General features: G+C 44.3%; 1 protein-coding gene across 4 annotated transcripts in view; it reads right to left on the bottom strand.

Moving 5' to 3' along the window:
• The window catches only part of RALY (RALY heterogeneous nuclear ribonucleoprotein), a 91058-nt gene extending 66593 nt beyond the window's left edge, over nt 1-24465 (bottom strand). Inside the window, exon 1 of one of the 4 annotated variants that reach the window (XM_070381605.1) lies at nt 24020-24465. The gene's annotated coding sequence lies outside the window, so the exon portion shown is untranslated. Of the gene's footprint in view, nt 1-23243; nt 23266-24019 lie in introns of those variants that run through there. The other 3 variants (XM_070381603.1, XM_070381606.1, XM_070381604.1) reach the window with 3 other exon arrangements.
• Between the last annotated feature and the right edge of the window lie 889 nt (nt 24466-25354).

Genomic DNA, 25354 nt, shown 5'->3' with positions numbered 1-25354 from the left:
GAGGAACAGTCAAAACAAAGTCATTCTACTGAACAGGCGTACAGGGAACAGTGGGTGTCAAAACACTGTGCTGCTGACAGAAGGCAGGGTGAGGTGGCCCCAGACTATATGAGCCTTGTAGCCAAGCCCATAGTTGAAATATAATCCTTTCCAACCTGGAGTGGAGGTGAAGAAGAAGAGGGAGTACTTTAAATACATATAATCTCCCTTATTTAGTTGCCCTACTTTAGAGCAAGTCCTCCCAAAACTCCTAAAAAACAAGTCCAATCCCTGGCTCTGCCTACTGCAGTGGCATCGTAAGAACTTCCCATGGAGAAGAAGGGCCAACAGTTGGCGAAAAAGAAAGGGGGTGCAGAAGGGAGGTAGTAGGGTGTTAAGTAGGGCTCAAGGAGGAACGAGCTGGAAGGGAAGAAAAAGAGGAGGAGAGAAGGGGCAGTGAAGGCACAGATCTATCTTGGCACTGAGGCTCTTTGTTGCTGAATTGTCCTCTCTATCTTTCCAGGTAGAAAAAATAAGGTCATGATGCTAGTGACAGAAATAGACCCTCCGCACCACGATGCAGCTGAGCCTATTACTAACTGCCACCTCAACCCTCCCTTTGCTTAGGATAGCACTGTACTAAGAAGGGGTGTTCACCCAGCTCTACCAGCGATCCCAAAGTATGCCAGAAACCCCAAGCCCATGCCCTCAGAGCATGAGGCAGGAAGCACCAAACAAAGGTCTGCATTTTGAAGAGGGGGCCTTGCTGCTTAGGATCCTAGCAGAAAGCTGTGTTACATTCTTCAGATTTTAGTCTCATCAGAAAAACAAGGGGAGTAAACATGATGCTCTCCAAGGGCTAAGATATTACAGAAGCTGTTACGCACAGAGCATGATGCTTCATGTAGGAATTGTCCCAACCTAACTTGATAGTCTGAACTTCATTCTTTCTACTCCAAGCTATGACCAGTTTGAAGCCAAGAAGCCAGACTCAGAATGGCAGCAATCCCTGATGGTATCATCCATTCAGCCCTGTTCAAAGAGTAAACTCTAGGAGTTGGTGATGGACAGGGAGGCATGGCATACTGCAGTCCACGGGGTCACAAAGAGTTGGACGCGACTGAACTGAACGGAAAGACTTGTTCCTGCCCAGACCTGTTTATCTCGTAGGTCACAAAAAGATGCTTAGGCCCAAGAATTTGTTTTCTCTGACCCAAACAAGTTAAAAAAACAAAACAAAGAAACCAGAGTTAACTGCCAACATTTAAAATCAGATCTCTTTCTTTCTTTTTTTTTTCCTCTAATTTTATTTTATTTTTAAACTTTACATAATTGTATTAGTTTTGCCAAATATCAAAATGAATCCGCCACAGGTATACATGTGTTCCCCATCCCGAACCCTCCTCCCTCCTCCCTCCCCATACCATCCCTCTGGGCCGTCCCAGTGCACCAGCCCCAAGCATCTAGCATCATGCATCGAACCTGGACTGGCAACTCGTTTCCTACATGATATTTTACATGTTTCATTGCCATTCTCCCAAATCTTCCCACCCTCTCCCTCTCCCACAGAGTCCATAAGACTGTTCTATACATCAGTGTCTCTTTTGCTGTCTCGTATAATCGGGTTATTGTTACCATCTTTCTAAATTCCATATATATGCGTTAGTACACTGTATTTATGTTTTTCCTTCTGGCTTACTTCACTCTGTATAATAGGCTCCAGTTTCATCCACCTCATCAGAACTGATTCAAATGTATTCTTTTTAATGGCTGAGTAATACTCCATTGTGTATATGTACCACAGCTTTCTTATCCATTCATCTGCTGATGGACATCTAGGTTGCTTCCATGTCTTGGCTATTATAAACAGTGCTGCGATGAACATTGGGGTACACGTGTCTCTTTCCCTTCTGGTTTCCTCAGTGTGTATGCCCAGCAGTGGGGCTGCTGGATCATAAGGCAGTTCTATTTCCAGTTTTTTAAGGAATCTCCACACTGTTCTCCATAGTGGCTGTACTAGTTTGCATTCCCACCAACTCTTTCTTTCTAATTAATTTCTATCTTCTCTTAAAAATACCAAAGATCTAGCAAAATTAGACCCTCTGTGGTGAAGGTCAAAGGGCCTATTATAATCCTGTAATTTATTTAACGCCTTCTCATTTAATCTAAAAAAATTATGCTAACTTATCATCCATTTAGGGCTTCCCTGGTGGCTCAGTGGTAAAGAATCCGCTTGCCAATATAGGAGACACGGGTTCAATCCCTGGATCAGGAAGATCCCCTGGAGAAAGAAATGGCAACCCACTCCAGTATTCTTGCCTGGGAAATCCCACAAACAGAGGAGCCTAGCAGGCTACAGTCCACGGGGTCGCTAAAGTGTTGGACACTATTTAGCAACTAAACAACAACAATCATCCATTTCATAACAACATAAACTTTTAAACTACACGTAATAATATTTAAACTAATCCAACTACAAAAAAATATTTGAGCATACCGAAACTTATCCTGTGATTTCATGCGTCCCAGTCAGATACTATTTAGCGACTAAACAACAACAATCATCCATCTCATAACATGACAACATAAACTTTTAAACTACGCATAATAATATTTAAACTAATCCAACTACAAAAAAATATTTGAGCATACCGAAACTTATCCTGTGACTTCATGCGTCCCAGTCTAAGAACTCCAACACAGTACGTGCATTCACTTAAAAAAATACCTAGGTCCTATGGTAAGTACTTTAGTTCAGTTCAGTCGCTCAGTCGTGTTGACTCTTTGCCACCCCATGAACCGCAGCACACCAGGCCTCCCTTTCCATCACCAACTCCCGGAGTTCACCCAAACCCATGTCCATCGAGTCGGTGATGCCATCCAACCATCTCATCCTCTGTCGTTCCCTTCTCCTCTTGCCCTCAATCTTTCCCAGCATCAGGGTCTTTTAAAATGAGTCAGCTCTTCCCATCAGGTGGCCAAAGTACTGGAGTTTCAGCTTCAACATCAGTCCTTCCAATGAACACTCAGGACTGATCTCCTTTAGGATGGACTGGTTGGATCTCCTTGCAGTCCAAGGAATCTCAAGAGTCTTCTCCAATAACACACTTCAAAAGCATCAATTCTTCGGTGCTCAGCTTTCTTTACAGTCCAACTCTCACATCCATACATGACCACTGGAAAAACCATAGCCTTGACTAGACAGACCTTTGTTGACAAAGTAATGTCTCTGCTTTTGAATATGCTTTCTAGGTTGGTCATAACTTTCTTTCCAAGGAGTAAGCGTCTTTTAATTTCACGGCTGTAATCACCATCTGCAGTGATTTTGGAGCCCACAAAAATAAAGTCAGCCACTGTTTCCCTATTTATTTCCCATGAAGTGATGGGACCAGATGCCATGATCTTCGTTTTCTGAATGTTGAACTTTAAGCCAACTTTTTCACTCTTCTCTTTCACTTTCATCAAGAGGCTTTTGAGTTCCTCTTCACTTTCTGCCATAAGGGTGCTGTCATCTGCATATCTAAGGTTATTGATATTTCTCCCAGCAATCTTGATTCCAGCTTGTGCTTCCTCCAGCCCAATGTTTCTCATGATGTACTCTGCATATAAGTTAAATAAGCAGGGTAACAATATACAGTCTTGACATACTCCCTTTCCTATTTGGAACCAGTCTGTTGGTCCATGTCCAGTTCTAACTGTTGCTTCCTGACCTGCATACAGGTTTCTCAAGAGGCAGGTCAGGTGGTCTGGAATTCCCATCTCTTTCAGAATTTTCCACAGTTTATTGTGATCCACACAGTCAAAGGCTTTGGCATAGTCAATAAAGCAGAAATAGATGTTTTTCTGAAATTCTCTTGCTTTTTCTATGATCCAGCGGATGTTGGCAATTTGATCTCTGCTTCCTCTGCCTTTTCTAAAACCAGTTTGAACATCTGGAAGTTCACGGTTCATGTATTGCTGAAGCCTGGCTTGGAGAATTTTGAGCATTACTTTACTAGCGTGTGAGATGAGTGCAATTGCGCGGTAGTTTGAGCATTCTTTGGCATTGCCTTTCTTAGGGATTGGAATGAAAACTGACCTTTTCCAGTCCTGTGGCCACTGCTGAGTTTTCCAAATTTGCTGGCATATTGAGTGCAGCATTTTCACAGCATCATCTTTCAGGATTTGAAAGAGCTCAACGGGAATTCCATCACCTCCACTAGCTTTGCTCGTAGTCTGGGAAAACATTAATTAACAAGATAGGCGTGGATCCTCCCTTCGTGGAGCTCATGGCCCAGTGGTATATAATGGGATGAACCCATATAGAATAGGAGGCACAAAGAAACACTACACTGAGGATCTCAAGTATATTCCACAACCGAGGGACCCCTTAAGGCAAGTTGTTTAACTTCTCTAGACCTGTTTCTTTGTCTATAAATGGGGAAGGTTTAATTAGGCAGTTGCTGCTCAAAGTTCTTTCCAGCTCCAAATTCTACTAGAATCATAAAAACTTAGCCCAATACCCTTTTCAAGTTCCTAACACTTATTAGCTTCCTCCCTTTATCTGGGAAATCATGATCAGTTGTCATGGAAATTACCATACTGCTCCACATATTGGACTATGATGTTACAGTAATTACAAGGAACCAAAGGGAACAGGCAGCAAGAACAAGCACTTACTTAGAAAGTCACCTGCTTTCAACACATAGGAGCTGCTCTCACTGAAGCTAGCACAGTGTGGGGGTGGGGGGGGGTGGGGGGGCAGAAACTAATTCATAAGTAAAACAGTGTTGCTTTGTATTTAGATGTCGTGGTTTCTCCCATGAGACAGCAGATTTCATCCCAGCTCGTGAGTTGTTAGATGCAAAAAAAAAAAAAAAAAAGCCAATTTTACAAGGTTCACTGAGCCTTGATTAGTTCGTTGTCCTTGTGAAATCCTAAGAGAACCCAGGAGACAGACTTTCTAGGCATCAGGGGGACCAAAAGTTACTAGCAAAATGAAGATAATCCACCTAGTCCCATGGACTAAGACTGTAACTCGGTGAAGTTCCTTCAAAATTAAGAGTTCCATCCAGTGCTGAGTTGGCCCAGAGGGACCAAGCAGGTAGCAAAAGTAAGTACAGCTGACCAAGTGTTTCAAAGAAAAAAGTGCTAGCCTTGTGACAAATGGCAACCAGCACTGCACTTGGGTAGCAAAGAAACAACAGGAAATGGTGTGGGCTTTGACAAACTTGAGAATTAATATTCTCTACCTAAGAGAGTCAGCCAGTAAGGAAGCAGAATGTGGAAGGAGGGAGACAGAAACAAAGAACATGATTCTGTAAACTCAAGCATTCTGCCAAAATGGTATGTGGCCAATTATGACATAAGGAGCCTCTGGTGGAAGGCTTAGGGAGTGAAGCCCTGTAGAATAGCTGAGGACTCTTACCACTCCTGTGAACAGGAAAATGCTCCTGGTCAGCATCTGGGTCCAGCCCCTGCTACTTCCTCAAAAGTCCTACTCCCTCTTCAGGAGAAACCAGTCACATGCCAGGGCCTGTGATCTCATACACATTATCTCCACTGAAAGCCCTAATACTCCTAGGCTGGGTTCCACCTCAAAGTAAGTACACTATAGGCTAGACACAGTCTAAGATGCTGCCAGTCTGCAAACTCTGATCCAAAAGGTAAGATCCTTTGAAAAGATCTAGAACAGAAAGGACTTAGGAGTCCTCTTTTTTTCCAAGGAGCTATCCAGGGTCCTAGATCACTTGGCTCCTGAGCTTTAACAATTCATGACTTCAGAGCCTTCTCCTCTGGCTTGGGCATCCCTGGTGGATCAGACAGTAAAGAATCCACTTGCAATGCAGGAAACCAGAGTTCAATCCCTGGGCTGCAAAGATCCCCTGGAGAAGAAATGGCTACCCCGTCTAAGTATTTTTGCCCGGAGAATTCCACGGACAGAGGAGCCTGGCAGGCTACAGTCCACGGGGTCCCAAAGAGTTGGACATGACTGAGTGACTAACACTTATTCCTCTGGCTTGATCTAGTGTCAAAGTATTTTCTTTAAAGACTTAAAAAATATATTCAGTTCAGTTCACTCACTCAGTTGTGTCAGACTCTTTGTGACCCCATGGACTGCAGCATACCAGGCCACCCTGTCCATCGCCAACTCCCAGAGTTTACTCAAACTCATGTCCACTGAGTCGGTGATGTCATTCAACCATCTCATGCTCTGTCATCCCCTTCTCCTCCTGCCCTTAATCTTTCCCAGCATCAGGATCTTTTCAAATGAGTCAGTTCTTCACATCAGGTGGCCAAAGAACTGGAGCTTCAGCTTAAACTTCAGTCCTTCCAATGAATATTCAGGACTGATTTCAAGAGTCTTCTTCAACACCACAGTTCAAAAGCATCAATTCTTCGGCGCTCAACTTTCTTTATAGTCCAACTCTCACATCCATACATGACTACTGGAAAAACCATAGCCTTGACTAGACAGACATTTGCTGGCAAAGTAATGTCTCTGCTTCTTAATATGCTGTCTAGGTTGGTCATAACTTTTCTTCCAAGGAGCAAGTGTCTTTTAATTTCATGGTTGCAGTCACCATCTGCAGTGATTTTGGAGTCCCCAAAAATAAAAGTCTGTTGCTATTTCCATTGTTTCCCCATCTATTTGCCATGAAGTGATGGGAGGATGCCATGATCTTTGTTTTCTGAATGTTGAGTTTTAAGCCAACTTTTTCACTCTTCTCTTTCACTTTCATCAAGAGGCTCTTTAGTTCTTCTTCATTTTCTGCCATAAGGGTGCTGTCATCTGCATATCTAAGGTTATTGGTATTTCTCCCGGCAATCCAGATTCCAGCTTGTGCTTCCTCCAGCCCAGTGTTTCTCATGATGTACTACTCTGCATATAAGTTAAATAAGCAGGGTGACAATATACAGTCTTGACACACTACTTTCCCTATTAGGAACCAGTCTGTTGTTCCATATCCAGTCCTAATTGATGCTTCTTGACCCACATACAGATTTCTCAAGAGGCAGGTCAGGTGGTCTAGGATTCCCATCTCTTTCAGAATTTTCCACAGTTTGTGGTGATCCACACAAAGGCTTTGGCATAGTCAATGAAGCAGAAATAGATATTTTTTCTGGAACTCTCTTGCTTTTTTGATGATCCAGCGGATGTTGGCAATTTGATTTCTGGTTCCTCTGCCTTTTCTAAATCCAGCTTGAACATCTGGAAGTTCACAGTTCACGTACTGTTGAAGCCTGCTTGGAGAATTTCGAGCATTATTTTACTAGTGTATGAGACGAGAGCAATTGTGCAGCAGTTGGGAGCATTCTTTGGCATTGCCTTTCTTTGGGATTGGAATGAAAACTGACCTTTTCCAGTCCTGTGGCCACTGCTGAGTTTTCCAAATTTGCTGGCATATTGAGTGCAGCACTTGCACAGCATCATCTTTCAGGATTTGAAATAGCTCAACTGGAATTCTATCACCTCCACTAGCTTTGTTCATAATGATGCTTTCTAAGGCCAACTTGACTTCGCATTCCAGGATGTCTGGCTCTAGGCTGGTGATCACACCATCATGATTATCTGGGTCATGAAGATCTTTTTAGTATAGTTCTTCTGTGTATTCTTGCCACCTCTTCTTAGTATCTTCTGCTTCTGTTAGGTCCATACCATTTCTGTCCTTTATTGAGCCCATCTTTGCATGAAATGTTCCCTTGGTATCTCTAATTTTCTTGAAGAGATCTCTAAACTTTCCCATTCTATTGTTTTCCTCTATTTCTTTGCATGGATAACTGAGGAAGGCTTTCTTATCTCTCCTTGCTATTCTTTGGAACTCTGCATACAGACAGGCATATCTTTCCTTTTCTCCTTTGCCTTTCGCTTCTCTTCTATTCATAGAAACCTGGAATGTCAGGTCCATGAATCAAGGCAAATTGGAAGTGGTCAAACAAGAGATGGCAAGAGTGAATGTTGACATTCTAGGAATCAGCAAACTAAAATGGACTGGAATGGGTGAATTTAACTCAGATGACCATTATATCTACTACTGCGGGCAGGAATCCCTCAGAAGAAATGGAGTAGCCATTATGGATAACAAGAGAGTCCAAAATGCAGTACTTGGGTGCAATCTCAAAAACGACAGAATGATCTCTGTTCGTTTCCAAGGCAAACCATTCAATATCACAGTAATCCAAGTCTATGCCCCAGCCAGTAACGCTGAAGAAGCTGAAGTTGAACAGTTCTATGAAGACCTACAAGACCTTTTAGAACTAACAACTAAAAAAGATGTCCTTTTCATTATAGGGGACTGGAATGCAAAAGTAGGAAGTCAAGAAACACCTGGAGTCACAGGCAAATTTGGCCTTGGAATACGGAATGAAGCAGGGCAAAGACTAATAGAGTTTTGCCAGGAAAATGCACTGGTCATAACAAACACCCTCTTCCAACAACACAAGAGAAGACTCAACACATGGACATCACCAGATGGTCAACACCGAAATCAGATTGATTATATTCTTTGCAGCCAAAGATGAGAAGCTCTATACAGTCAGCAAAAACAAGACCAGGAGCTGATTGTGGCTCAGATCATGAACTCCTTATTGCCAAATTCAGACTTACATTGAAGAAAATAGGGAAAACCACTCAGGTATGATCTAAATCAAATCCCTTATGATTATACAGTGGAAGTGAGAAATAGATTTAAGGGACTAGATCTGATAGACAGAGTGCCTGATGAACTATGGACGGAGGTTCATGACACTGTACAGGAGACAGGGATCAAGACCATCCCATGGAAAAGAAATGCAAAAAAGCAAAATGGCTGTCTGGGGAGGCCTTACAGATAGCTGTGAAAAGAAGAGAAGCGAAAAGCAAAGGAGAAAAGGAAAGATATAAACATCTGAATGCAGAGTTTCAAAGAATAGCAAGAAGAGATAAGAAAGCCTTCCTCAGCGATCAATGCAAAGAAATAGAGGAAAACAATAGAATGGGAAAGACTAGAGATCTCTTCAGGAAAATTAGAGATACCAAGGGAACATTTCATGCAAAGATGGGCTCGATAAAGGACCCATCTTTATAACAGATGACAGAGATCATTCTGTTATCTGTTATACACCTCTCTGTTAGGTCTATACTCTAAATGGTATAGACCTAACAGAAGCAGAAGATATTAAGAAGAGGTGGCAAGAATATACAGAAGAACTGTACAAAAAAGATCTTCACGACCCAGATAACCATGATGGTGTGATCACTGACCTAGAGCCAGACATCCTGGAATGCGAAGTCAAGTGGGCCTTAGAAAGCATCACTACAAACAAAGCTAGTGAAGGTGACGGAATTCCAGTTGAGCTCTTTCAAATCCTGAAAGATGATGCTGTGAAAGTGCTGCACTCAATATGCCAGCAAATTTGGAAAACTCAGCAGTGGCCACAGGACTGGAAAAGGTCAGTTTTCATTCCAATCCCAAAGAAAGGCAATGCCAAAGAATGCTCAAACTACCGCACAATTACACTCATCTCACACGCTAGTAAAGTAATGCTCCAAATTCTCCAAGTCAGGCTTCAGCAATACGTGAACCGTGAACTTCCTGATGTTCAAGCTGGTTTTAGAAAAGGCAGAGGAAGCAGAGATCAAATTGCCAACATCCACTGGATCATCGAAAAAGCAAGAGAGTTCCAGAAAAAAACATCTATTTTGCTTTAATGACTATGCCAAAGCCTTGACTGTGTGGATCACAATAAACTGTGGAAAATTCTTCAAAAGATGGGAATACCAGACCACCCGACCTGCCTCTTGAGAAAAGTTAGAACTGGACATGGAACAACAGACTGGTTCCAAATAGGAAAAGGAGTACATCAAGGCTGTATATTGTCACCCTGTTTATTTAACTTATATGCAGAGTACATCATGAGAAACGCTGGACTGGAAGAAACACAAGCTGGAATCAAGATTGCCGGAAGAAATATCAATAACCTCAGATATGCAGATGACACCACCCTTATGGCAGAAAGTGAAGAGGAACTCAAAAGCCTCTTGATGAAAGTAAAAGTGGAGAATGAAAAAGCTGGCCAAAAGCTCAACATTCAGAAAACAAAGATCATGGCATCCAGTCCCATCACTTCATAGGAAATAGATGGGGAAACAGTGGAAACAGTATCAGACTTTATTTTTTGGGGCTCCAAAATCACTGCAGATGGTGACTGCAGCCATGAAATTAAAAGACGCTTGCTCCTTGGAAGGAAAGTTATGACCAACCTAGATAGTATATTCAAAAGCAGAGACATTACTTTGCCAACAAAGGTTCGTCTAGTCAAGGCTATGGTTTTTCCTGTGGTCATATATGGATGTGAGAGTTGAACTGTGAAGAAAGCTGAGCGCCGAAGAATTGATGCTTTTGAACTGTGGTGTTGGAGAAGACTCTTGAGAGTCCCTTGGACCGCAAGGAGATCCAACTAGTCCATTCTGAAGATCAGCCCTGGGATTTCTTTGGAAGGAATGATGCTAAAGCTGAAACTCCAGTACTTTGGCCACCTCATGCGAAGAGTTGACTCATTGGAAAAGACTCTGATGCTGGGAGGGATTGGGGGCAGGAGGAGAAGGGGACGACAGAGGATGAGATGGCTGGATGGCATCACTGACTCGATGGACATGAGTCTGGGTGAACTCCGGGTGTTGGTGATGGACAGGGAGGCCTGGCGTGCTGCGATTCATGGGGGTCGCAAAGAGTCAGACACAACTGAGCGACTGAACTCTCTTCTATTCACAGCTATTTATAAGGCCTCCTCAGACAACCATTTTCTATTTTACATTTGTTTTCCGTAGGGATGGTCTTGATCCCTGCCTCCTGTACAAGGTCAGGAACCTCTGTCCATAGTTCTTCAGGCACTCTATCAGATCTAATCCCAGGAATCTATTTCTCACTTCCACTGCATAATTCTAAGGGATCTGATTTAGGTCATACCTGAATGGTCTAGTGGTTTTCCCTACTTTCTTCAATTTAAGTCTGAATTTGGCAATAAGGAGTTCATGGTCTGTGCCACAGTCAGCTCCCAGTCTTATTTTTGCTGACTGTATAGAACTTCTCCATCTTTGGCTGCAACGAATATAATCAATCTAATTTCGGTGTTGACCATCTGGTGATGTCCATGTGCAGAGTTTTCTCTTGTGTTGTTGGAAGAGGGTGTTTGCTACGACCAGTACGTTCTCTTGCCAAAACTCTATTAGCCTTTGCCCTGCTTCATTCTGTACTCCAATGCCAAATTTGCCTGGGTAGCTATTATATTCAAGACACTCCAGTGATACAAATGCCCTAAACTATACTTCTCCTGAAATCTGACTTTACTACCTATATTAGCTGTATATCAAACTGGACTCCTGTTCCACCTGCCTGCCACCCAAATTACTACAGACCCAAAACACTGCTCTGCTGGACTCTACTCCTATATATGACATTCATTTTAAAACGTGGTTAGCCAGTAAGATGAAGGTTCAGCAATGAGATGAAAGTATCTCAAGAGGATACCTTTAAGACTCTTCCCTCTGGACTCCACAACTAGAAGTTCCTTTTCTTTGCAAAACAGCACTATTGCCCCATTACAGTCAGGTGTCCTTGGAAGTAAACAGTATAATGCTCAATGTATGCTCTCCTCTCAATCAAGATGGCATTCCCCAAGCTTCACTCCATCATTATTCTATCATCTCCAGATTCTATTTCCATAAAAGCAATAACACACCTTGGCCAAATAGAAAAGAAAAAAAGACTAACTACCCTTGAAATAGTAATTCAATCCGAGGAGGGAAGGTTTATTGCCGGAAAAACTTTGTTTCTTATTTATCAGATCCCTCAAGCTGGATTTATGAGCAGGGAGAACACAACAAAAATTTTTTTTTTAGGAAAACACACCTGGCAGTAGAGACAAACATGGCTTAGAAAAGGGCAAGACAGGGTGCAGGGAAGTTAATTAGGAACCCTAAGGGGTATTAATGATCCTATAGCCCCACAATGGCCAAAACTGGCTCTATGTCTGAAACAGGTTATGGTGCTTAGTCCCTGGCTATGTGCTCCTTGAAAACAAGGTTATTCATATGAATATCACCCACAGCATCCAGTATCATGCCGTCAAATGGTGGGCACTAAAATCGTCAAAGGAACATAGAATGCTACTCCTGTAAGGGCCCTCAGTGCACACAAAGAAACTAAAGGCTCAGAGAAGTGAAAATGATTTGCTCAAGGTCACGGAATGGATGAACAGTGAAAAGGAAAGAGCAGAGGCTTTGAAGACAAGAAGGTCTGTTCAAATCCAAGACTGCTGTGAGGCCTTGGGCAAATTACCCAACCTTTCTCAGTCTATTTTTGTAGGGCTGCTATGAGGATTCTAAGAAATACTGCCCTCTAGATACAACCACAAATTAACAGGAAATACAGAGTATAGAGACATATTAAACACACCACAGATAAGGCAATGAGCAAAATTTCTACAGGATACACAATCCAGTTCCTTCCACAAATAAAGTGGGGAGGGCTTCCCAGGTGGCTCAGCGGTACAGAATACACCTGCCAATGCAGGAGATACGAGTTCGATCCCTGATTAGGGAAGATCCCACATGCTGCAGGGCAACTAAGTCCATCATCTCAAGTATTGAGCCTGTGCCCTAGAGTCCATGCCCTGCAACAAGAGAAGCCACCACAATGAGAAGCCCGTGTGCTGCAACTGGAAAAAGGAGCCCCCGCTCTTTGCAACTAGAGAAAAGCCTGTGCAGTAATAAACACCCAGCACAGCCAAAGATATATAAATAAATTAAAGGGGGGAAAGTGAACTTATAAGTATCTGGAGTGGTGATGGCTACACAATGATATGAACATACAGAATGCCACTGCACTATATGGCTAAAGTGGTAACTTTTATATTGTATGTATTTTTTACCACAATAAAAAAAGTTCAAAAATTTTTTAAAAAGGAATACATTGTGAAATACTTAAGGACAAAATATGATGATAGCAAAATTTCAAAGCACAGGATAAGGAAGAGAGATAAAGGCATAAATGAAATAATCCTGACCATGAATAGATAACTCCTGAAGCTGAATGATGGGTACAACATGGTTCATTAACCTACTCTGTCTACTTTGCATATGTTTGAAATTTTCCATATTAAAAATAAAGAAGATTTGGTAGCACTGTGGCTGTGGGCTTATTTCTTAACCTACTGATGTCTCAGTTTCTTATCTATATGATAAGGAACAATAGTACCTACTTCTAGAGTTGAGATGAGAATGATTTTTTATATTTAGACATATTATATCTAAAATTTATATACCATATATTAAAATCTTATATGTAAATATATTATATACATGAATTCTCTAAGGTTATATATAAATTTATATTAGCTAGATAACACACACACAAAGGGCCCAGCACATAGTAACCTTCAGTAAGTATCAGCTCTATTAGTATGAACACAAGGTACTAATATGGTGTCTCAATACAACGGGCACCCAAATCATGGCAGCTGTTGTTAATATAAATGGCAGAGTTAGGTCTAGAACCCAGGCCAGATTTTTAATCAAGTATTTGACACATTTCCTTGATAGACCAGGTCAATGACCCACTGGCAACTCTAACATCCCCGGTGTCTCCTGACAAATACCAGAGAACCTAATACAGGATCAGGAGCTGACTAACGTTTAACATGCTTCTCTGGAAGCAGGCAGGGCCACCTTGTTTGCCAAAACCAGGTAATTTATGGTACATTTCCTAATATCTGCTGACAGAACAAATAAGAAAGGCTCTAGGACATGATCAATGTTCACACCAGCCTTCAAAGTGATTTGGTAAAACCATAGAAAATAACACCCAGCTAAGGTGCACCACACAGGGTAAGAGCTGACAAAGAAATGGCAATTTTTCCCTGAGCAAATATACAAGTAACAGATGAGTGCTGAGAGACTAGCTCGTTAGGTCTTCACACTCTCCTTCCTACCCCCTATATTTTAAGAGAAGACAAACTCTTTTTCAACATACTTCAAGTATGACTGTTTGCTGGATTAACTGCTTCCTTGAAACGATAAAATTATAGACAAAGAGCTCATTCTAATCCTTCTATCAATTTAAGTACAAATTGGCTTAGGAATATTATTACCTTTTCTACCTGCTCTAGGAGACTATGAGAGGGTATCACCCACTCCAAATTATGGGACATGTCCTCCCCACTCTGACCAACAGCAGGAATATGGATGCCACTTGATCTGTGAGTAGTCACACATCTCCATTTCTGCTCAAGTCGCTCCCATTGCACACAGTAGCCTCTCTCCATCTCCAGAGCCTAAATCACCTGTGACCATACTTTCTGGAAACAAAGGGGAAGAGGAGAGAAGTACCGCGTGAGAAAAGGTATCTGGGTGCTGCTTCTGGGGAATCTGGGAGATCTGGTCCAAACACAGAAACATTGGTGTTTCGTATTATAAGCACAACCAGAAGGAATATTAGAACTTAAGATGGTCCTGGATAATACACGGTCACTTTGTCCTACAAGGCCCAGTATAAATGCTGGCTTCTCCAAAAATGTTCCCTAGGCACCACAAATGAAGCAATCCCTCCCTCCTCTGAACTTCCCTATCACTTTACCCCTTTATGGTACTGCTAAGAGTTCATACTGTGGTTCTTACAACTCACTTGTGTAACTACACACCAACCAGAATAACAAAAAATGAAAAAGACAGATAATGCTAAGTGTTGACAAGGATATGGAGCAAAAGGAATTTTCTCATGCACAACTGATGAGTGTGATCTGGTATGCCTCTGAAAACTGTCAATAACCACTAAAGCTGAACTCTATGGACTTGAGTTATGTGGTTGGAGAACACTGTTTCCCCTTAACAGTTCTGCCCACAGTCCTTTGCTCCATCACTGCCTCTGTCTAAAATGCTTCCAGCATTCTTTCTCCCAACCCAAGGCTGATCCAGACCACTCTTCCTGGTCACTCCAGCCCAAAGAGATCTCCTCTTCTATAGAAAACTCTGCTATTTACCTATTAACTCTGACAAATGACTTGGGTTCTTCATATATAAACTGTATTATCTGTTTTTATAATGTAGTTTTAGTAACATCTAACCTGCTCCTCACAATACATTGTGAGGAAAGCAAGATATAGATTATTAACCCTATTTTATAGATGCTTCTGAATTGTGGTGCTAGAAAAGGCTCCTGGGAGTCCCTCAGACAGCAAAAAGATCAAAGCAGTTAATCCTAAAAGAAATCAACCCTAAATATTCATCAATTGATGCTGAATACTTTAGCCACCTGATGCAAAGAGCTGACTCACTGGAAAAGACCTTGATACTAAAAGATTGAGGGCAGGAAGAGAAGGGGGCAACAGAGAATGAGATGGTTGGACAGCATCACCGACTCAATGGATGTGAGTTTGAGCAAGCTCCAGGAGACAGTGAAGGACAGGGAAGCCTGGCATGAAGCAGTCTATGGGGTCACAAAGAGTTGGACACGCCTTGGCGACTGAACAACAACAGATGAGAAAATGAAGTTCCACAGAGGAGACAATGACTTATTCCAGTTTTTATGACCAAATTAGTTCCAGGAAACAAAAGATGTTAGTCTTCTAAACCAAACTGTCTTATCAGCTACAACTTCATGATTACCTTATCTCCCCAGAGACCACAGGTTCCCTGAAGACAAGAGACTGTTTTACACATTCACCTCCCTCACAGCACCAAGGGAGGCACTCAGTGAGAGCCATACAGTTTGGCCGACTGATTTCAATACTGTCCCCAAACTGTGAAACTGAACACAGGCATGTTTCCTTTTCTTCCAGACCTCACGGACAATGCTAAATTGTTGGAAGAAATCATGAACAAAACACAGCATCCCAAATAACATTTCTTTTTTGAGGGAAAGGACAAGAGACGAGGAAGAGCCCTTCAAGACAGGGTAAACTCCATTTCGTAGGGTTCCATGCTGCTAAGTGTTCAAAGAAGGCTGGCAGAGGCAGTAGCAATGGGTTTCAAAAACCACCGATTAGTCATAATTAACAAGTCAAACATCGATCAAATGGGAATTCCCTGACAGTCTGGTGGTGAGGACTCCACACTGTCCCTGCTGAAGGCCTGGGTTCAATACCTGGTTAGGGAACTAAGATCCCACAAGCTGCACGATGCAGCCAAAATCAACACAAAAAACAACTAATGCCGGAAACCACACCTCAATTCTACTTGCAAGCAAAACAGAGAGCTATCTTATTTTAAAACTGCATATAAAACTTAAAATAATTAAGTTTGAAACTTAATTTTCTTCATCCAGTCATGCCCGACTTTTTGCGACCCCATGGACTGCAGCCCACCAGGCTTCTCTGTCCATGAGATTTTCCAGGCAAGGATACTGGAGTGGGTTGCCATTTCCCTCTCCAGGGGATCTTCCCAACCCAGGGATCAAACCCGGATCTCCTGCACTGCAGGCAGATTCTTTACCAACTGAGCTACAAGGGAAGCCCTCAAGTAAGAAGCTAGACATTATCAACTCTGGAAACCAGTCAAAGAACTGATGTGAGAACACGGCAAGCACTAGGCAGGCGACTGCACCCCCAAGCCTGGAGGACAATGTCGCCTCTTACCCTAAGGTTCTTGACTTTACACAATGGCTGATAGACACCTCAGCAACAGAGGAAAAAATCTAGATAACAGGTAGAAAGGAAGAGAGGGAGGGAAGGTCAAAAACAAATTCAAACACTGAAAGTGAGATATTAAAATCGGCCTCCTGGCCTAATGCTACATCCATCAATTCTGCTATTTTCAGTTTGAACCCTCAACCAAAATATCCAGGCCAAGGCAGCAGAGGTAAGTATAAGCTAGGACCTGTTGTATTTATCTGAATGTAATTTGAAGGCAGCAATCATGTCCTGTTTGGTTTGTATGTTCTCCATAGGGAGAACTCATAGTTGGTACTCCAAATTCCTGGAACAAATAGTTGGACTTAGGGATGGAAAGCAGCTGACATAACCTTGCTACAGCAGCTAGGTAACCTACTTATCATGGTAACTCTACCCAAGACCCTAATTTTAGTAAAGTTATTTTTAATTGGTATGAAAATCAATTTAGGATGAGCCTTTAAGGTATGAAGAAAAGTTATTCTTGTGTTCAACTGATTCAGGCACAGCTATCATTATTATATTGAGAGCACCATTTCTCAGAGCCAGCTTACTGCTATCTGGAAGAACAAAGTCTCAAGGCCTTTTAACATGGTATGTGTTAAGCAGAGAACAACATTTGACTTCTCAGTGCAGCATGATCATACCTTCCAGAAAGGAAGCCCAGATGTAGAGCAGACCTAGAGAAATAATGAGTTATGGAGACAATTCTTTTAAATCTACTACTGCATTTGCTTTCACTAGCATGAAGAATTGTGAAGGAAAACTAGACAAACAGATCAACAGACACTAGGCAAACACTACCTTTAACTAGGCTTAGTGAAATCCTTCATAAAACAAACAAACAGGAGATAGCTAAATATCAGATAAATGCCTCTAGAATGAAAACCTGGCCAACAACACTAAATCTGACCTTCCAAATGAAAATACTTACTTGGAATAAAGCAATGATTCTTACCTTGACAAATAAACAGAACTATTCAGTCTCTACAGATGGCATTTTAAGGGCCAGGTAACCTCAGCAGACGTTATCTCATAAAGCCAAAGCTCTAAGGAAATGCAAATTTCTGGTCCAGTGTTTTTCCAGTCCTAGTGGTGTTTGGGAATCTTACAGTGTTTTTTCAACTTTCCTTTTATTCTATGATTTTAAACAGCTTGCTACATTTTTGAATATAACTTTTTAGTCACGGGATTCAAGTTTGCCCCATGGGACAACAGCTCCAAGTTTATAGTGGAATTCAGTAGATAATTTGGTAAATTCATCTCACAAGCAATTTTTCAGCAATTTGTCCACTCTAAAAAGCAATATCCATCATTTATACACTGAAAGGTATCTATGAAGCCAGAATTTAACCCTGTGAGATACTCTCAATATTCTCACAAAGCCCTTCCTCCTTTCAGAGATAAATTCTCAAGCTACTCCCATAAAACCAAACATTCAGACTGTTGAGAGGTAAAAGTATGATCCAAGATTGTCCAGTCCAACCCTTGTGTTTTATAGACAGGAAGACTGAGATCCAGGGAGTATTAGGTAATTACAGTTAACACGAGTTTGGCAAGTGTCAAAAGCCCACTGAATGCTATCCCTGCTCCCCCAGCGGAACAGCACTGGGCATGGTGGGAGAATAGTCAGATTTGCACTTCAGTCAGTGGAACACTCCAAATACATGTGTCTGAGCCTAAGAAAATCTGAATATTCAACCACAAACTCCCGACCCCTACCCCAACAGAGAGAGCAGGAGAAGCAAACAGTTTGAATGGCTTCTTGGGAGATGCAGACTAGAACCTAGGGATAATACTCAATCCTTCCTCCCCTCCTCCGGAGGCACAGCACATTTATTCACATGGAGGCCATTATGACAGTGACAGAAAGACTGAGGAAAATGGAAGGGCTGCAGAAACAGAAGAGATAACTAACAATACTTGAGCAGATGCCTGTCTCAGGTTATTTGATAGTTACTCTCCACTAGAAGAACGTCAAATCCTTTTTCTGTCACCAGGCCTCATCCTTCAGCCCTCTGATTATTTTATGAAGCAATAAAAAGGAAAGGGGCTTGGACAATCCCATGCACTGAATGAGTAGCCAAGGACTAGACCAAACATCCTCAGGCCCACGAATAGACTCCCATGTACCCCACTGCCCCTTCTTTCTCATCCTGAAAGTCTGTGAGCTATATCCCACCATGGATCTGAAACTTTCCTTACAGTACCAAGGGGGCAGGCTAACATTACTGCTGCCATTTTCCTCCCTCCAGTTGTACATTTTCTATATAAAGCTAAAATTGAATTAAAACTAGGTTTTCAGTCACTCATGTGAAAATCCTATCTCCACCTCTACACCCCTACCACTGCCTAAGGAAGAAAGGGGAGGTAAGGGAAGAGGGAGGGAAGAGAACGAAGAAAGAAAACACCTCTCCAAAAGACACACTGGCTTAAATTCAACATTCAAAAAACAAAGATCGTGGCATCCAGTCCCATCAACATCATGGCAAATATTTGGAGAAACAATGGAAACAGTGAGAGATTTTATTTTCTTGGGCTCCAAAATCACTGCAGATGGTGACTGCAGCCATGAAATTAAAAGACACTTGCTCCTTGGAAGAAAAGCTATGACCAACCTAGACAGCATATTAAAAAGCAGAGACATTCCTTTGCTGACAAAGGTGCCTCTAGTCAAAGCTATGGTTTTTCCAGTAGTCATGTACAGATGTGAGAGCTGGACCATAAAGAAAGCTGAGCACCAAAGAACTGATGCTTTTGAACTGTGGTGTTGCAGAAGACTCTTGAGAGTCCCATGGACTACAAAAAGATCAAACCAGTCAATCCTAAAGGAAATCAGTCCTAAATACTCATTGGAAGGACTGACGCTAAAGCTCCAATACTTCGGCCACGTGATTCAAAGAACTGACTCATTAGAAAAGATCCTGATGTTGGGAAAGACTGAAGGCAGGAGTAGGGGATGACAGAGGATGAGATGATTGGATGGCATCACCCGACTCAATGAACATGAGTCTGAGCAAGCTCGGGGAGTTGGTGATGGCCAGGGAAGCCTGGCATACGACAGTCCACGGGGTTGCAAAGAGTCTGACATGACTGAGTGACTGAACTGAAAACAGTCTTACCTGTCTCCTCCTCAGCTCCCCAGATTTCTCCTCCTGGCTTAGTCTTTTCTCTGAAGTGTAGGCTTAAACAATCTCTCCAAGGAACTCCCACCCTTACCATCCATGGATGGGTTAGTTTCCTTCCTCCATTCTCTGACGGTGCTTGTTCCCGTCACAACACTTCTCACACTGCCTGTTTCTTTGTCTGTCTTCCCCGAGACACCCAAATTCCCAAGCTTAGTGCTATGTGTGGCAGATGCTTAATAACTGTTCTGTAAATGGAAAACTTTCCAATAATGAGGTTCCCAATGAAACAGAATCTCAACAGGTAGCCTACTCAAATGTTGGCCAGGTGGCCACATGGTCTATGACTTTAAGTCCCTTAACTATAAAAGATTCTCTCCAATAAACAATTCAGTACTTTCTGACTTTATTATCATACTCAGGGGTTTGGGCTTTAATATGTAAGCAATATTGGGCCATCAGATTTTTAAGGCAAGTGCAACATGATCAAATCTGTTTTTGTTGCCCTATTATCCATCTTTGGAACACCTCCCAACCTAACCCTCTGTTGGCTTCAAGACAAAATTCCAACTACATTTCACAAATATAAATACCACATGCTACCACCACACCCCCCAAAGCACACAAAGACACAGAAGCAGTCAAACCAAAGGGAATTTTGAAAGACTAAATGCAGCATTTAATTCCATCTTAACCACCTGCAAGCAACGAGGATCCATAAATACCCTCTGCTGCTGCTGCTGCTGCTGCTAAGTCACTTCAGTCGTGTCCGACTCTGTGCAACCCCATAGACGGCAGCCCACCAGGCTTCCCCGTCCCTGGGATTCTCTAGGCAAGAACCCTGGAGTGGGTTGCCATTTCCTTCTCTAATGTATCAAAGTGAAAAGTGAAAGTGAAGTCACTCAGTCGAGTTCGACTCTAGCGACCCCATGGACTGCAGCCTACCAGGCTCCTCTGTCCATGGGATTTCCCAGGCAAAAGTACTGGAGTGGGGTGCCATTGTCTTCTCTGTAAATACCCTCTTAGAAACCCAAAAACTAATCCCTCTTGTGTGCCTTTATGGAAAGAGGAGGGCATGGAGAGGGAGCATTTCATAAAGGTAATCCATTTAATCATCCTGAGCAGTTCTGATCTGAGCTGCTGTCATAGCACTGCTACTCTCGATCACTGCAGTCCCATACGCCCAAACCCAGGATGGCCAGAAAGGAAGATGCAAACAAGGAGAAGCTGGGAAGTCCCCTGGGTTCTATCTCAAGAGCAGGAGTTCCCTTTAGAAGACACAGAAGGGGCAAGCAGAAATCTGCAAAAAAGGCCTCAGTGATAAGGAACTTTAATCTGCAGAGTTGGGGGAAAGGGGTAGGGAAGCTTAACCAAAGGGGTATAAGCAGCCCTGGGTCCTTGTTGGGGAACTGCATGCCACACCCTACTGCAGATGAGGCCTAATCATCATTTTGCATTTACAGAGCACTCTGGGCTTAAGGGAGGCACTAAGAGTGCCTGCTTTGCCAGTCACAAAAGGACAAATATTGCATGATTTCATTTATATGAAGCACCGAGAGTAGTCAAATTCACAGAGACAGAAAATAGAATAATAGTTGCTAGGAGGGAGAAAGGAATGGAAAATAAGTGTTTATATGTAGTTTCAGTTGAAGAAGATGAAAAAGTTCTAGACACAGATGGTGATAGTTGCACAACAATGTAAATATATGTCATGCCACAGAACTGTACATGTAAAAGTGGTTAAAATGGTAAAATTTTATCTTATGTGTACCTTTACAGAAAAAAAAGCATACCAGCTTTAAAATTATATTGTCTGTAGTTATCAATTACATGACCCTGAGCAGTCATATAAACTGTTTCTTCTGCAAAACGGGTTTAATAATAGTACCTAATTCACACAGTAGCTCTTGAGAACTAAATGAGATACTCCACACAAGTCCTTAATCCAGGGACTGGTACATGGAAAGTACTTAATATGTGTTAGCCTACTGCCACAACGCACTTTCACAGCCATTTCCCACAGGCCCCACACAACCCTGTGAGAGTTTACAGATAAAGAAACTGAGGCTCAGAGAATCACAATGAGTAGCCAAGTTCATGGTGCCACAGCAAATCAAATGCTATGCCCATGAGAGACGTCCTGTCCTCTCCACTTGTTAATTTGGTGATCTAAGGCAAGTGCCCTAAACCTTGCTATTTTCAATTCTCAATTAGAGCTGTAAAAAAGGAAATATAAACCAAACACTACAAGCTACCTCTGGGAACTAGATGAGAAATGAAATCAGATAATGGTTACAAGAGAGAACTATAAAACGTAAACAAAGTACTATGCAACAATAGTGGTAACTTATGAGAGTGCCTGCTTTGCCAGTCACAAAAGGACAAATATTGCATGATTTGTTTTGCAGCGCACAAAACCTGGCTTCCTTTTAATGCTGGGACTAAGTAACTTCCTGGTGACTTCACTCGGGATTCTGGGTCTTAAAGGCCTGAATAACTAGTTTACTGTTCTTTCAAAAGGTGGCAAACTATGGTAGAAATAAAAATATTCAGAGTCAGAAGACTGAAATCCTAGTTCTGATTCTGTCACTAAAGCAGTCTGTGAATTTAGACAACTTACTTCCCCTTTCCGAAGTTAAGGGGAAAGAGGGAAAAGGCAGGAAAAAAAAGTTAAGACTAGAGAGGACCCCTTGGCAGTCCTATGTACCACTACTCTTAAATCCACAATCTTGGAAAAGGGATCCTCCAGACTCCAGAGAACTACAGCAAATATCAGTAGACTCAAGACCTGGCCTAGGAACATCCCTGCCTGATCTTTACACACAGGCATCAAACACACTGGAAAACTAGAACACTTGCCAAAGTTAATTTTAGTCCACTTTTACCCCTCTGGGCCTTATCTGAAAATAAGAAAATAAATCTCTAGTTGAAAGCAGGAGAGTCTAAGCCACTTTCTGCTCCCCCTCCCTTTAAACACTACAGAATAGACAAGATTTGAAGGAACATGCCATAAACAAACAAAAGATGGACCTCACTGCTTTAAATGACCTACGCCTTCCTTGAGCCAAAAACCCCAGGGAACTTAAGTGTGCTGGAAATCTGGAGTCCTCTGTATCCATCCACTCCTAAGGGGCAATATTAGCAAGAAATTTGTAATTACTTCCTTTCCCCCCGACCTCGCACAGATCCAGGATGGAATTTCATCCATAATGGACACTGGCCCGTGAACCAGAGAGGACGGAGATAGGTCTCTCATCTAATGATGGGACTCAAAATCCGTTCTGCACTAAGAGATTACACAAGCTCACACTAAGAAATAAATAACAGACACCAGCACTACGGCTTTACACTTCGGTGGCTACACACTGTGATTTGGAACACATTCTTTAACCTCTCGGAGCCTTGATTTCTGTCTTTGTAAATGGGGGTAACGTCAGAAGGCAGTCTTGAGCATTCTATGAAACAGGCTATGAAACAGGCTGCCGAAGTTCCTGCGTCAAGTCCGTTAAATGTTACCTGTTGGTATTAAACACTTCTCTCACACATCAGTTTCCTCCCTGAATCCACAAAATACCCTGCAAGGCGACTTTCTTTCTCCCGGTTCACTGAAAGGCAAACTGAGGCTCCGCCGGGAAAAGGCTGCGTGAAGTGCGGCGCGCGGCCCCAGCTCGAGGGCCTGCTGTTGTTCCTCTAAGAAGCCCAAGGTGTGCCACGAGCCCAGGACCGGGAGAGGCGGGGACCGAGGAGGCGCTCAGGTCCTTAGGGAGCCAAGCGGGTCCAGTTTTGCGCGTCTCGGGGATCCCGCAGACCCAGCCCGGGAGGGAGAGTCGGAAAATGCCCCAGGTCTGGGCCGGAGCCGGGGCCGGGCCCGCCCGAGGCCTCCCCGGCGCGGCCTCCACTCCCCCCTCCTCCCCTCGGCGGGCGGGGCGGGGCGCGAGCACAAAAGACTCCAACTTCCGAGCGGGCGCGGGCCCACCCCGCCAACTCCTGGCCCAGGCCCGGCCCGCGGAGAGGAGGCGGGCAGGGAACGCCAGGGCAGCCGGGAGCGGGAGCTGGAGCGGGCGCGGGCGGGCCCGGCCGGCGACCCAAGGCGGCGGGGCCGAGTAGAGGGGAAGGTGCGGGGGAAGGGGGCTGGGAGTTACTCCGGCTCCCGAGACTCCCAGAAGGGCCGAAAAAAGAGTTTCTAAAAATAGGCAGCGGCCCGCGCGAAGAGGTGGGTGACCGAAAAGGAACCCGGAGCACCCCCTCCCCGCACCTTGAAGGAGACGCCCCGGCTCACGGCCCCCACTCACCCGCGCTGAGAGGTCTGGAGGAAGCCGCGCCGCGCGGAAGGAGGCGGTGCCGCCGCACTCGGGGGCGGAAGGGAGGGAGCGAGGGAGGGAGGGAGGAAGAAGGCGGCCCCGGCCGCAGCGTGAGGAGCTGAGTACACACGCGGGAGTCGCCCCCGTCGCCCCCTCGGCTTCTCTCAGCTCAGCCCGCCCTGCGCCCGCGCTGCTCGCGCACCCCGCCGCACTGACAGCGGTGCGAGCCCAGCAGCCGCGAGTCCTTCCCTTGGCCCGGACCACTGAGGCGCGCGGCGGCGGGGGTGCCCGGAGGGGCTTCTCTCAGCTCGGCCCCGCTCGCCGCTCCGGCCTGGGCCCAGCCACCCCTTGCCCTCGCCTCGGTCTCCAGAGAAGAGCCCGGCGACGCTCGCGCGGCGTCCGCAGCCCCGCCCTAACAGCCTGGCTCCCGAGACGCAGCTGCTCTTCCCACCCCCTCAACCTAGCTTTGGAAAGGTCCAGAGCTTCGGCGGGGAGAAGAGAAAGGAGAGGTCGGGGCGGGGCCTAACAGGGAGGAAGGCCTGAGGTGGGAGCCTAAGGAGGCGGGCCTAGGGCGGGATAAGACGCTCTCTTACACCAGTACGGAGCGTAAGGCGGGGCGGGGCCGAGAGGGTGCTAAGGCGAGAAGAGAGGCGCGCGAGACAAGTATGGAAGGCAGTGGCGGCCTCGCAGACCCGGGAAGGGCGAGCATGAAAAAGAGGAGGAGTGGGCGGGGCGGGGCCTACTCAGGGGAGGGGTCAAGAGTGGAGGGAGGACCGGGCGAGCTTGGGGAAGTACGGGCCCTTAGGGCATGGTGTTGGAGGCGGGGTCTGAAGAAAAGCCTAAAAGGGAGGAGAGATTGAAGCGGGACAGAAGGAGGCGGGCCCGGAAGCCGAACCAGGAGGAGGGAACCCGAAGGTGGCCACTTGAGGAGGAGCCGGAAGGAGGGCGATGGCGGAGGGGCAAGAGGAGGAAAGTAGGGCTGGAGCTGGGCGGAGCCTGGAGAAGGGGCCCAAACTAGTTGCCGGTGGGCGGTGCCGGGAAGATGCGGAAGAGACGAAGTAGGAAGGAACCCCAGGTCCTTTCACTTTCAAGGGAGCCTGGTGCGCTGACAGGGCCAGGGTCCACGCTGCTGGTTGTGACTGGGCGGAGACTCCGCCGTGAGGGGCGGGAGGAGGTGCCACTTCCACCTGAAAAAAAATGTTAAATTAGAGTGAACCTTTCCAAGGTGCAGGAAATGTTATAAGTGGATCTCGATCTGGATGATTGTCCTGCCTCATGAATATTTCTCCTGTCAAAAACTTACCTAAATCAGTGGTGCAACCTCCA

This window comes from Bos mutus, chromosome 13 (assembly GCF_027580195.1).
Source record: "Bos mutus isolate GX-2022 chromosome 13, NWIPB_WYAK_1.1, whole genome shotgun sequence".
In the NCBI taxonomy this organism is placed as follows: Eukaryota; Metazoa; Chordata; class Mammalia; order Artiodactyla; family Bovidae; genus Bos; species Bos mutus.
The sequence above is the reverse complement of the archived record's forward strand: the minus strand, read 5'-3'. Positions and strand labels throughout refer to the sequence as shown.